Source organism: Sinohyriopsis cumingii, chromosome 9 (assembly GCF_028554795.1).
Source record: "Sinohyriopsis cumingii isolate HCF-2022 chromosome 9, ASM2855479v2, whole genome shotgun sequence".
Taxonomy (NCBI): domain Eukaryota; kingdom Metazoa; phylum Mollusca; class Bivalvia; order Unionida; family Unionidae; genus Sinohyriopsis; species Sinohyriopsis cumingii.
In genome coordinates, this window is record NC_142969.1 from 105,704,389 (window position 1) to 105,717,017 (window position 12,629).

The 12,629-nt window shown below is 34.4% G+C and overlaps 1 protein-coding gene across 1 annotated transcript in view; it reads left to right on the plus strand.

The window, feature by feature from the left end:
• Positions 1-8,894: 8,894 nt before the first annotated feature.
• The window catches only part of LOC149792421 (uncharacterized), a 50,395-nt gene continuing 46,660 nt past the window's right edge, over positions 8,895-12,629 (plus strand). The window contains exon 1 of the mRNA XM_089970994.1: positions 8,895-8,953. The gene's annotated coding sequence lies outside the window, so the exon portion shown is untranslated. The remainder of the gene's footprint in view (positions 8,954-12,629) is intronic.

The window sequence follows — 12,629 nt, forward strand, 5'->3', positions numbered from 1 at the left end:
CAAGCACTCACACATATAGGCCTATACCTATTAATACTGACCAGCACTCGCACCAACTAACTCACACTAACCAACACCAAGATCTACACATCAACACCCATACCTCTTGACCTACTTTCAGTCAAAATCCATATCTTCTAATCGCCACCCACAAAACTGACCAATATACTTACTAACAAGCACCGAGTTCTAATGACCAGCACTCATACCTTCTCAGCAACACTTACACCAACTGAGCAACACTCACACCTACAACTTGATATATAATTGTAGAATATACAATAATGAGGTAAATTAATGAGGATTAATACCAAAATTTAACAAAGAATCAACTACCATCATCATACAACACTTAACGTTTATAAACCAAAATAAATCAATGATGTTGCTTAATGGCTACATGCATATATTATTGATTCATATACAAAACATTTCCTATACCACATAATATTAAAACAACCAGGACATTTCCAGAACACACAATTTCAAAATGGTAGGTTAGGTAAAAGGTGGTACAAAAAAGATCCCCTCACAAAACGATTGTTTATGCTTTAAGCGGACTTGAATGTTCATGCTCGTAGCACACTAAAATTTGTCTTGACTCCTCTGCAGAGGTCTATTTCTTGTTTCTTAAGATAATGCGATCTTTTTGAAACGTTTGTACATTTTGTGACCAGTGCCTTTTCCTTGTTACATAAAATAGTACATAAGTTTATTTCGAAAGAAGCTGTGGTTTTATAGATGGTTCAATGATCCATTTTCTCACCCATATCATGACATCTTTCAAGCATGCATACCTTGGAGTTCAATATGTTTAAAAATAACCCCCACAGTACGAATACTAAATTGTAACACTACCCAGTCGACAAAATAAATAAATAAATAACTGACCAAATAGATAAATAAATAAATGAATAAATACATACATCAAATAAGAAAGAAAAAGAGAAAAACAAATAAAATAGTATGAACCCATGTTGTCCTGTTGCTATTCGGCTTATCTGTAAACGGTATAAACAAGTTATAATTAGCCTAGAATCGTTTTCTAACATGAACTTTACACGGTGACTTTTCGTTACGGAAAAATAACATTTGGTCACCCATCTATTTTTGGCAATTTTCACAGTCAGCGATTTACTGTCAGGAGGATAATATATTATCGATGAACATGCTATGTGTTTCTTCCTTATATGGTTAGACTTTCTATTCCAGTTAAGCCGTATTTTCTGTTACATTGTGCAAGATGATGTCGGAGTATATAATTATCATTCTGATGCATTCGTTCAGTTCAAAATAGAAAATATAGGAACAATTTTGCTGTTTTGTGATATATGTTTCTTTAGTTCGGTCTGTGTTTGCACCCATAAATAGGAACGAAACTTGGAGGATATTTCATGGTGAACGTTTTACTCTTCAAGACAATAAGATGGCGATTGGTAAACAGATCAGTTCAATAGTGTTAGTTTTCCTGATTGCCGTGAGAAACTGATCGTTGAAAAGTTATAAATGGTTCTGGTCGACACATCTAAGAATTAAATAATATCATGTATGAATTCTGATATGCACATCTAGTCGTATAATAGCTGCCGCTAGTGTTTAATTCTTTAATTTATCTGTCTTTCATTTTGGTAACAGATACATTTTGCATAATTTAAGTTTCTTGTTTTCCCTAGATGTTCATTGTTTTAGGAAATTTTGTGTAAATTGTTAAAATTATTTTACAATTTTATATGTTTAATGATTTCATGTAAGATTTCTCTTAATTTGGGTTAGTTTTGGAATTTTTGTATTACTTTAATTATATCTCTTATTTGGTCCTGCAACATTATGTATTTCTTTCCAAATTGTGGTAAAGTTTTCATTCCCTGCTATAATTGTTCTTTCGCTTTTTCTGTCTCCGATAATGTTTGTGCCAGTTTCGGAATTTTAGTAATACTTTAATCTAAGCCATATTTGTAATATAATATTCCGAACATATTGTATTCTCCGCTAAATTCTGTGTCGGTTTAGAAGTTTTGGTATTCACATAGGTTGGGTCCATTGATTACAGCTCCTTTTACATGCCTCTAATCTATGGAAATTTGCATACGCCGCCAACACAACCTGAGACATAGGTAATGCTTAGCAAATAAATCTAGAATTAATGCATAGCCACGAGGTACAAATATATCTAACGGACTTCCTTTTGTCTGCTCATTTTTATGAAGGTGATAGCTGTATGGTACTATAATTGTTGTCTGTGCAAACTTTGATGTTATTCTTCATTATCTAAATACCATACTTTACATCCCACCCATATACATCTGTTTGATATGTATGCGTGGGTATTCGTTAGTATATTTAGGTGCTGGTCAGTAAGACTGGGTGCTGATGAGTATTCATGAAGAATTTGATACTGATCCGTAGGGGTGTCAGTATGAATAGGTGTGCTTTGGGTGTGACCAAACTACACTGATAAAACAGAAAACATTTCAACATAGCAAACAAGTAATATCTTTGCGAGTAGAAATACAAGACGTTTAAGCAAAAGGTCACACTCATTTTACTGATAAGTACAGAAGTCCTGCGCACAATGAAAATATACATTCACACTTCATGGGAGAAGAGCTATTAGATCAAGAAGCAACAATAATGTGAAATATTTTGTTGACGAGAGAATTTTAAAATCTGATACAGAAGACGTTGCAATTTTAAAACTTGATACAAAAGACGTTGCAAAGAGAACAGTTAAGTTTATAGACTGAAACTAGATTCTGGATCAAAGTATAGAATAATATTGGACAAATCAAAATTGCTGCAAATTCTCAGAAACCACGAACCCAATATTTGGGAACAGATTTATCTATATCATTAGTACATGGCTAATTTAAAGAGATTGATCAGATAAATATTCTTTGGATTTTTAAATATAACTAATTTCTATACACTAATAGATGTAGAAAGGGCTATAGAAAACAAAAAATTAATGCACATATCATATGTGAATTTGGGTTTCATTAGAAAACTATCGACAACAAGAGCGTCATAATTTAACAGCAAACGTATACATGTTATATAAATGATTAGGTGACTACAATACGCACGAAGTCCTGACAAGGGCATAAACCAGATCAGGCAATGAATGAAGAAAGATAACATTCCTAAAACATAAGTTGATTCTAACTGTATTTCTACAAAAGCTGAAAAAGCTGAAAAAGGTTTAGTGTGAATGACTACAATACATTTTATGCGATTTAGAACATGGTAAGGGGCAACGAAAATCACGTAAATGTGATGCAGTCACGGTAACATTAAAACCTATGTAACTTTCATACAAAGAGCATAACAACGCTTCGCATATTTAGATCGTAAACTATGCATTTATTTCTGGAGAACGTTATACAATATATACAATATACGGATTCAAAGGATCCATGCAGCACTTAATCGGAGATTATTACAACATTATTGACCAAAATCTCTTCATATGAGTGTAGTACACTCTAGTATATCTTTTAACAAGGCCTAGATATAAGCATTTTGCAGATGCGATTGTTCATGTGTACCCGTGAAACGTTTTGAAATTAACTAGTAGTTTAAACTGATAATCAAAAATAAATGTTACCATCAATACAGGAGCTGTACAATTCGCGAGGAGAGGAAATACTATAGGAAATGTAAACAGAAAGAAATACAAAGGATGTGAAATTGTGTGTAAAATCAAGGAGATTAAACGTGCATTGCACCAGATGAAATGAAGGCTTAAAAACGAGTGTCAAGACATAATAAGATTGTGTTTATTTGTTGTTGTAGAAAACAAACAGTAATTAATTTATGTAATAAAAATGATGGAATTTATGTACCGACATACATGAAATATTGCATTTATAAACCATAGAGATATATTTGAGACTGCAGTACTAAAGTAATAGGGCTTACATTTACTGTGAATTCACCGTCATCATTATCCTGCTTGGCCATGCCATCATCTCTGGATGGGAGTTCTCCTCTCTGGAAATCGGCACACGTGCATAATGTACAAATCATACAATACAGCGGAGTCATAGTCATCTATTAAGATAAAGTTTTAGCATTCACCTTATCGATAATTAAGAAATTGAGAGGAAATATAGACAATAAATTAAATTTAATTTGAACATCACTTATTGTATACATTTATGGTTCACTTGTTTGCCTCTTCGTATATAATACAAAACAAATAATACTATTAGTTTTCTCCCTTGTTCTGACAATTAAGATAAGGAAAACAATACTTCAATAAAATATAATTTTTTCTGTCGATACAACCATTGTTTTTGTACATATCTGCTTGTTTATATGTATTTTATAACATAATTAGTTTGAGGGAAGAAGATACATTTTGCTTTGAGAATGTTTATAAAAAGTAAATAAGCATTTATAAGAACTAATTCAATTCAATTTAATATATGAACTCGACTAAAATAGACAAGATCGTGCGACCAAAGTGTTTGATTGGCAAAATCGTTTATTGGGTTTTGGTTTTAGTCTTCATGGAATTGACAAATCTGACATCCATAAATATTGTGATTAGAATTTAATTTAATGTATTTGTTGAAGTTTATATGTGTTTATTCCATTCTTTCGCTTATTTACTTGCATATACATTTATTAGTGTGTGTGTGTGTGTGTGTGTGTGTGTGTTCAGTGTAGTAGTTATTGGTGCTCTTGCTTTCATCTTCCTCAGGTTGCCTAGCAGCAATGTGGAAAAGAGACCCTAGTGCGCATAGTGTATATAGCCAGTATATAGCCTATCCAACAACAAGCCTCGTGTAGTGGCAACACAAGGAAACTGAGTACATGGCTGTCTGAGGCTAAACTATAAAGGACTCAGGGGATACCTGGCACACAGGCACGCAGAATTCAAGACTATCGGCAAGTAGATACACACTGGTGCTCGTGAATCAGATCGTCAACGATGGGTGAATAACTAAACTGCCTTCAGAGTGCTTCTGGAGAGACAAATGCTAACAGAGTAATCCCCGAATTCAAAATGAGGAGTGGAGCCCCTAGGGCTGTGATATGGCAGCACCTGGTTACTTCGGACAGCTCCTGCAGTTGAACTGGTACCAAAATGTATTGTGATTTCCTTTCCTTTGAAATCTATTAGGGAGGCCCAGAGGGTCACCCTAACGCACGGGCAATTTAGAGTCTCCACAAAACCTGACAGGCCTACGCCCTGGAGAGGACACTCAAGCTTCGCCACATGGTGTCGACACGACATGGCAACATTTACCGGTTATAAGTCTCAGTGCTTGACTGACGTTTAGCGATTCGCCAGGGACTTCTTTCGTGGGGGATATAGATGCTTTAATGTCATTGGACATATACCATCTGCCACAAGCTGGGCATTCCCCAGTCAATAAAGTTCTTTCTTGCCACGATCTGTCTGCCTTTCTGAGTATAATTAACAAGTGGATCGAAAACCTTGCACCAGGAATAACACGACAGAAAAGCACACTATCAGAACTTAGTCTGGGTACCTGGAACGTGACGACTACTACACCAAGACTCTTGGAAAATCTGCAACAAGTAAATGACGCTCGCAAGAAACCGTGATCAACAATGCACTGTGCTGGCTTCAGTTGGACATTTGTCGCCCTCTAAGAGTCAATACAATCTGGTATAATCAAGGAGAAATACTATTGATTCTACTGGCACGGAAATCCTCCTGATGAGCCAGGAGAGCATGGCGTTGGTTTCGCTATCAAGAACAGCCTGCTTAATTCCATCGTACCAACCTCAGAGGGAACATAGATGATCCTGAACCTTTAGCTTTAGATGTCGGACTAGTCAGCCTGATCAGCGCATACGAACCAATAGCTCCTCCTTTAACTCGGCTGCCATCACAATCTTATCATAACAACACCTTCTTAAGTACCATGCACCACCCCAGGTCTATGCATTCGCATCAGCTTTATCGCATCCTCACAAGAAGCTCTAACTTTCGCAGTGTACAGAATATGTGCAGTACAGTGACATCTATAAAAGAAAGTGATTGATTATTCAGTGCTTATGAGGATGACTTTCTAAGTGTAGCCAAAACAAACGCCACTAAAATGTAAACATTCCACGGACACTAACAGCCTGTGATATAAAGTGTTGAAAGTCAAATGACGGTTTGAGGCTCACTGAGAAGAAATACTTCCTTCTGTAGAAACACGACAGGCTTTGCGGCCTATAAAATCTCACCAACTAAGAAGAATATTCAAGCCGACCAGACAGCCCTTAACAAAGTTCAGCAGATAGCATGATGGTGAGCGAATAATTTCTGGCATTAACTCTTCTCGCGGAATCAGACCTCTGCCGATATCGTGACATAAAAAGCATGCATGGTGATATCAAAGTGGATATTGGATTCACACAAAAGATTTCCCACCCTGAAGACTGCCACAGACAAGATCATAACAGATCGTCCGAAACAGATGGAAGGTTGAATGGAACACTATTCAGAACTCTATTCAAGAGATAACATGGTCAATCAGCATGCTCTGAATGCTGATGTGTGCGTACCAACCATAGATGTGCTTGACAGTGAACCAGCACTCAAAGAACTCAGTCAAGCGTTGGAAACACTCTCCCCAGAAAAGGCCACCGGAACGGATGGCATACCTGCTAAAGTCATCAAATGCATCAAGGAAATCTTCTTATCGTTGCATTTCCATTCTGAGAATTGTTGGGAAGCTCTATGCTAAAGTTGTATCGAAGAGGCTCCAGATGCTTGTGAAGAGTCTACCCAGAGCGAAATTGTGGGTGTGAAGCCAAGAGATCATGACCGATATGGTATTTTTACTCTGATAGCGGCAAGAAAGGCGTATGGAGCAGGGTTATCCACTCTATCGATGGGACAGTGTGTCTGATTCGTCATCGACCAGCTTTCAGGACTCTGAGTTTCAGGTAGTTCATGTATTCATGTACTTGAGGTTAGTAATCACGGACAATCCTTGCTTCGAGTGTGAACTTAATAGACGCATCGGGAATTCTACCACCACACTCTCCAGACTGACAAAACGAGTTTAGCCCCATAACGAGCTGACGGAACACAATAAAGTCCAAGAATACAAAGCTTGTGTGGTGATCACACTCCTATATTTGAGCGAATCTTGGACTTTGCATATGGGCGCTTCCGTAACATTTCTTGGACAGTTTCCAATAGCACAGGGATTGACACTGCAGGAATCACAAGTATGTACACTCTTCTTTGCATTGGTTGAGCCACGTATCAAGAATGGAGGACGCTAAGGACTCTTATATGGGTAGCTGAACGTAGGGAAAAGACCGATTGGAATACCTCATCTATAAAGATACATGCAAACGTGACCTAAGGCACATGGTATCAGAACAGATACTTAGGAGCTTATCTAAGATAGGCGTGTGTGGCAACATGAGGTACAGGAGGGACTCACAATGTGCGAGAGGGATCACAGGCAGGAAGCAGAAGAAAAAATGATCATAGAAAGGACTAGCACCAAGGAAAAAACAACTAGATCACAACAGTGCAACAACGGCGGTGACAGAGACTGCCACACTTCCATCGGAGTTTGTAGACAAAATAGATACTGCCAGTCAGATGTCAAAATCCATCGGCGGAGACCCATGGTCCCGTTAGACTGACGGATGCTTACATATCCATCCACTCACCTATATATATATGTGTGTGTGTATATCTATATATATATATATCTATATATATATGTATATATATATGTATATATATGTGTATATATATATGTATATATATATGTATTTATATATATATATGTGTATATATGTACTTATATATATATATATATATATATATATATATATATATATATATATATATATATATATATATATATATATATATATATATATATATATATATATATATATATATATATATGTGTGTGTGTGTGTATGTGTGTGTGTGTGTGTCTGCCAACTTATGTGATATTCTCAAAAACGTATTCACATTAGTGAAGGACGAACTGTTTTCTGATTTTCCAAACCTTCAGCTGTAACATTTATTATCGCCGCTTACAGCAGCTGAAATTGTCTGATAGAATGCTATACGAATCTGCTGTACAGTAGTGAATATATGGAGAGTGCTAAATTTATAATTATGGATTTATTTATTTATGTACTTATTTATTTATTTAGTTATTTAGCGAACAAACAATGCAGTTGTACAAAATATCACTATGATCCATATGTCTCTATAAGTGCACTACTGGCTTGCTGTGTAAACACACAATACCTGGCTGGTGGCAGCTCATATCATAATTTTTCAGCGTGGACAGCTAATCATGTTGTCCCATGATTTGGAGTATCATAGAAACGTTGTTGGCCTTTTATTGAACAAAAAAAAAAAAAAAAAACTCGAAATCACAAATTTGGCTTAGAATGTACACGTGTATTAAAATATATTGACTCAGTATTACATTCAAATTTGTTACGTCTTTATAGTCAGTTCACACTTAGATACTTGGTGCTTCTTTTTTTATATCGACCTGTTCCAACGTGGGTACGTGAATATGCTTGCCAGTAGTTTACGTATGTCGATGGTTCGTCCTCTAACATACATAATGGCGACCATGCATGCCTGTAAGCCCACAACAACGAAAATAAGTTTTAGTTTCACTAATGGTTTAATCAAATATAAGATATTAGTGTTCACATTAACTGTCATAATTTAGGTGCTATATCTACAAGTAAAAATATCTACTTAAATAATTGCGACTGAAGCTTCATTTATTTGCAGATATGAGACATATTATGGCTTGAAAATTTCCGCGAGAATATTCCTTGGAGTCTCTCGTACTTTTTGTTATCAGTTCACGTCAGTGTCCTTTCAGAGGCGCGAAATAAAAGAAAATACCGTTATCAGTTCAGGCCTTTGGGGAATGCAAATGCAAGGTAGTTGATTTTATCAGGAATTTGGGTTTTTCGTCAGGTAAGTAATATTTATAAAAATTTATTTTCATCCAGAAAGCCAGTTATGGAAGACTGAATTGGAGACAAATTATCTAGGTACATACTATTTTATATTTTCATTTTTACAATAGGGCAACGATGAAAAGGGATGAGAGTTGTTGTACGTGGGTTTGTACTGCACTGCTAATATTTTCTATACAAGCTCTGTGGAAGTATGTATTTGCAATATAAATAATCCCAGTCCATCGCAAGAAACATGTTAAAGAAATTGAAGTGCTCTATTAATTGTATTGAACATAAGAACGAGGACTAATAAGAAGGTTAGATTTCAGGTGTGATTATTATGTGCTAGGTCAGTCCCAGAGCGATTCATTCATAAACTCATACACAGTTTATGAAATTCAAGTTTGAGTCCGTTATGGAAACTGGAGACTAAGTCAAGGAACAAAAATATATTTTCCTACGGTACGGTAAGGTCTGACAAAAATATACTGCTCACGGTTTCATATATTTGTTGTAGTCATTCAACTAGAATTTAGGCAAATTAAGATTAGAGTTCGAAATAGATCGTAGATTCTGTGATTGGACATTGGAATCAATCATATGTTGTGGCAAAATATTATTAGAAAATTTATACCTAAATCTAACTTTACATTCCATTTTGGAAGTGAATGTATCCATATTGTCCAATATAATGAAACAAAGGATATATATATATATATATATATATATATATATATATATATATATATATATATATATATATATATATATGTGAGTGTGTGTGTGTTTATGCGTGGCTTGTGAACGACTTGGTGGTATTCTTGCCTTTTAGAATTCTATGGTATTATTAACAGTATATCAAAAGAGCACGTCTGAAACAATTTTATAAAAAGATAATAATTAATAATAACATACACACTGTTATGCACTTTATGTATGTTAAACCTTTCATAGTCTCTCCGTCTGAGTAGCAGATGATTTATTGACAGCGTACCTTTTTCATCTGTATTATTAATATCTGTTAGGAATTTCAGTCACTATCATAAAAAGGTTCTGAGTCACCATAACATAGAAATATAAACGTGTGTATTTGTGTTTGTGTGTATGAGAGAGAGAGAGAGAGAGAGAGAGAGAGAGAGAGAGAGAGAGAGAGAGAATAACTAATAGCATAATCTTTTCATGTTGTCGGATATTCGGATATTATTAATCTCATATATCACCGAATTCATCTTTCTGGTTACTGCGGCATATATAACGCATAATCCCAATATAGTAGATAATTTAAATACAAATCAAACAGGACTATAAACAAAAATGAGTTCGATTGTTTCCATATTTTCTTTAAGCTGTAGTTTCTTTACTACAACACATTTTCGATAATAGAGGGCTTAGCAATGCTAATTTAGAGACATTTGATTCGTTATTTGCTATTTTGTACCTTATTTCTTAAAGAATGGATTTATATATGCTAATCATATATCCAGTCTCTCACCATTAACAAATTCGAGAGATAAACAATTGGACTTTGTTTAGTGCCTATCTTTATAAATAATAATTTCTTACTTGATTTATATGGTTCGGAATCAGTATATGTAAAGCAAGAACTGGATTTGAGCGGCACATGAAATTCTAATGTTTCAAAACAGCGCATAACACAAAAGGACATGGCTGAAACAAGTAGAAACCGCAATGATTTAATATGACAACGCGTTAGACAGCTGACCTTCAACCCTTTAATCCAACATCCTTGTCTTGTACAGAACATAGAGGATAGGAGTGGTTAAACATTCAAAGATAGAGAAATTCAGTCAATGTTAATAAATAAGTGACAAGGCCATAGGACGAATCCCTTTTAGCAATGTTACCTGGATGAAGTAATGATGTACTCCCCATTACCACCAATCCTGCGATGATAATAATAATAATAATAATAATAATAGTAAATGATAATAAGTAAAATAATAATGATAATAATAGTGACTTTATTTACTTAGGATAATAAATTAGGTTTTGATTCAATCGGGTAATTTTACATGTAGTCTCTAATACAGCAAATCGAAACTTTACAACGATGTATTAAGTAGTCCTTGGTATTATATTTGTGTTATTTATCAACAACCCTTATATTTATGAAGGATATGTGCTTAAATTTAGATTATGAAAATTGTTCAAACTTGAGAACGTTTGCTAGGAGTGAGGAGAGGAGTCTCGAATTATTCAATTTCTTCGTTATCTTTTAAATATACAATAGTGTATGGGCAACCTCAGCTGTCCATTTAGTTGATCATTGTTGTTGTGATTCATAGGCCATTCTGAAATGGCACCAACCTAAGTTTCCGTTTCTGCGTTCATAAAATTCATGACGAAAATGTTCATTAGCAGGATTTCCTTTAAATATGTTAGAGTTGTCAGTTTTCATGTTTATTCTATTTACATTGATTCTAGAACAAGTTATAAGGCCCCATTATTTTATTTCACATCAAACACGTTTACTCAGTTAGTTCTTCTAGACGGAATAACATTTTACTGCAATGACAAACAATTACATGCTGCAATGCAATTTCTTGCTCCGGGGATCCAACATTGATTACAGAGATAAAACAAACATTTGTTTCCGCTTCACATGTATTTCCAGTTTGTAGTGGCAACTTTTTCCTTTACCATTTTTGTCTAATCTTATAGAATCATTAGCGATCGAACTTTTCTTCAATCATGTGCTTTATAAAATTATATATATATATATATATATATATATATATATATATATATATATATATATATATATATATATATATATATATAAAACTGCGCTAGAGCAGTTCAAATATGCAGAGTGCTAGAATTATAATTCCTTATTTATTCATTAATTGATCAAAATAGATGTGCAATTGTATCAATATTGCCCGGAAATCTCTGTATATGCACTACTGGTTTGCTGTGTTAATATTTTGTATTGGCAGGAGAATTGCATAACATCATATAAGATCATAGAGTCTAAACGTCATTGTTATAATTTGTGTGCTATATCTAAAGTAAAAATATATGAGAAAATTATTGAGACTTTATCATTTTACGCAAGGATATTTCATGTTGAAAAATCCACTCAACAGTATCAATATATGTTTCTAGAAGACCGTAATCTTTTTCACTTACCATGTCAAATCAGTGTCGTATCAGAGTAATAACAAAATGAATAAGCGACATCAGTTTAGGTTTTTCAGGAATGCTAATTGTGGTAGATTTTATCCGTCATTCAGGTAATTTATCACGGAAGTGATCTTACAAACTCATATTCATTCAAAGTACAAATTATATAAAAAATTAAAGCAAGTGGATGCAACGTCCGTAGGTACATAATATTAAATTTTAAAATATAGAATAAGGCACTATGAAGAGAGGTGGAATGTTAGTATGCTTGCGAGTTTTACAATACTAATTTTTCTCAATAGATGTTTTAGTGGATAATATATTTGGATTAGGATAAATTTCAGTTTTTTTTCAGTCCAAAATACGACCAGATATAAAAGTCGAAATGGAGTGGGTGATTTAATTTTCAACTCTCTTGTTTTCATGTTCATGACAAAAAATGGCACGTAATGAATAATAAAAAAACATTTTGAAGAACTGTCGTGGTTCAGTACTCATTCTTGTTACGACTGACATGGCCAGTCCATTGCATAAATGATCTTAAA